The following is a 2,817-nucleotide window of genomic DNA, read 5'->3' on the forward strand; positions in this document are numbered from 1 at the left end:
AAAATTCATTATTTGTGCAACCCATGGAAAGTATGAAATAACAGTGTAAAAATAGAAATGAATAGAGCTGGAAGCTAGTGGAGGGGCTTCTCATACGCTTCCTGCTGCTGCGCAGTAGTTATCTTATCATTAACAGCCTGTGTTAGCATGGTGAAATTCATTTCATAAATAAGCCAATGTTGATAAGTTATTGTTAATCAAAGTCAATCATTTGGGGCTGGGAGATAGCTCAGCATAATAAATGTTTGCCTTGCAAACACAGGGTCCTGAGTTTAATCCCTGGTACCATAAAAAAGTCATTTATTCAGATTTCCGTGGTTTTAATTAATATCTTCTTTCTGTTCCAGGATCCATCCAGAACACCACACACTTTTCCTTGCATGTCTCCTTAGTCTTTTTCTGGCTGTGACAGTTTCTAAATTTGTATTGATTTTGATTCCTTGACATCTTTCAGAAGTAGTGGTGAAATTTTTGCAGAATACCTCTCTCTTGGAATTTGTTGCTGCTCTTAGAATATGACTGGGGTCTTGGTTTTTGTAGGGTGGTCACAGAGTTAAGAGGAGTTTGCAGCATAGGTCCCAGCACATAATTTAAGGCTCTTGATGTTACTGCTGGTCACCGCGTGCAGTAGCGTTAGTCTGGCTCCTTCACTGTTAAGTTTTTCCTCCTCCCTGCCTCTGTGTTCTGGTCTTTGAGAGGAGGTGACAATTTTTATGAGGCAAGGTAGCCAGTGTGGGTCCCAAGTCTACGTCTTTTGTTCCCTGGCAGCTCCACCTGACTGCACATTGCTTCTAGAGCAAACCATGGAGAAAAATATTGGAAGTCATGACAGTTGCCTTGCATGCCACTGTCATGGGTTACACCCAGAAAACATTATCATAACATGGGAGAAGTACCAGAGTGCTTCCCAGTATGAAAGGATGTCCACGGACTTCTGGACTGGCCCTGTCATCAGGAATGAGGATGGTACATTGAACGTGACCAGCTACTTGAAAATCAATTCCTCTCTGGAAGACAATTTGACCAACTACCGCTGTGTGGTGCAGCACCCATCCTTGCCCACCACCCAGAGGCTGAACATCACAGTGCCTGTGGGAAGTAAGTATTTTTCTGCTCATTTCCTCATCGTTTATTTCTTTCATTCTTCATTTATTTATTGGAAGCAAGAACCAAACTCAGGACTCACACTTGCCAGGCAGGCACTGTGCCACTGAGCTATATCCGTGGCCCTTTTTTTCCCTCAGTATTTATATTTCAAGCACATCAATTATCCATCTGATTCCTCAGCATTCTAGGGTCTTTGCTGGTGTTTGATGGGGAAAAGAGTAAGCTGGGCTATGGGTAACAGCTGGCATCTGGGCCAGCTCAGGCTCAGAGGCTACACAGTTTGAATTCAGTTCCTGTGTCTAATCAAATGCCGTGGATGGTGGAAAGGCTTGAGAGTAGTCATCAGGTGGAAACAGGGCTACTTGCCAGCTCATGGCAATCCTCCTGCTTCAGTTTGTTCTCATCTATGAATGTTCACAAGATGAAGCCAATTTGTATCTGTGAAAGTTCGCAAGTCAAAAGTTCACAAGTTGTGGCTTTCTGTACTCAGATGTGGGAGATATGTGTGATAGCAGTGGGCATGCTGAAACCTGTGGCTTGTGGTTGGTGGTGGGATCCTTTGACAGGAAAGTGACCCAAAGCTCAGTGGTTGCACTGTGCCTTGTGTTTTAGGCTCTTGGCAATGGTTTCTCTTTTTTCTCTCTGTTTTTTTTTTTTTTTTTTTTTTCCTGCAGAATCTAACAAGACAACTCTGGATAGATCTGGATACACCTGGCAGCATGCTCATGCTTCGATTACACTGATTTTATTCGTGATTTTCTCTATTCTTATTTGCGGATGGTAAGGGGCTTTGTCTTAGGTACTTTTCTTGTTGCTGACCCAAAATACCTCAGAACTGAAGTTAAAGGGGGAGAGGTTTATTTGTCTCAGTGTGTCAAGGCTTCAGTCCATAGTCTGTGGGCTCCAAGGAAGGTGGCTTGGCCGAGCAGCGCAGTTCTTGGCAGGCAAAATGTTGCAAGAGCAACAAGGGATCTTAGCTTTATCATCATTGTCGTCGTCGTCGTCATCATCATCATCATCATCATCATCATCATCATCATCATCATCATTTTCCCCCTGAATTCTGCTGAAGCTACTGGGATTTGGGCAGTGCCAAACCAATCAGTGGACTGATTCAGTAATCACACCCGCAATCCTAGCATTGTACCCCAACTTACACACTCTAGGTCCAGCTACCTCCAGACAAACCTCACCTAATGACCTCATGGTGCATTTGGGGGAGCCATCTAGACACCAGACATAATAGGCTCTGAGAGAATGTGTCACCCTTTGTTCTGACCTTGGCTCCAGAACCTCAGGATCATGGTCAGTGGGCAGGTTTCTGGAATTCTGAGGGATGGTGCTGGTGTGTGGTAAGTGTTGTGTGCTTTCTCTGATACTGGAGGAAGAACTTTGCCGTGCGATCACCTTATATTGGTTTCTGATTCTAAGCTGGTGCACTGTGGAGATTCTTTCGGCTCTCTACAATACACCTGTCAGTGTCAATTTATCCTGACTATGGGAGCTCACTCCTGGGCTTTGACCACGGGAGCCTGCAGCTGAGAGAAGGGAACTCCCTCCCATGCTTGCTTATGTCCATTTCACACTTCAGCAGGATCACGCACCCCCAGCTTTCTCTGGCTTTGCCAAGCATCTTTGCACCTTTAGTTTATATTTTTGCACAGGATCCTTAATTGTGGCCCAAATAGCAAGTGACACAGCATGAGCTTT

This window comes from Octodon degus, unplaced genomic scaffold, assembly GCF_000260255.1.
Source record: "Octodon degus isolate 3935 unplaced genomic scaffold, OctDeg1.0 scaffold00067, whole genome shotgun sequence".
NCBI classification, from domain to species: domain Eukaryota; kingdom Metazoa; phylum Chordata; class Mammalia; order Rodentia; family Octodontidae; genus Octodon; species Octodon degus.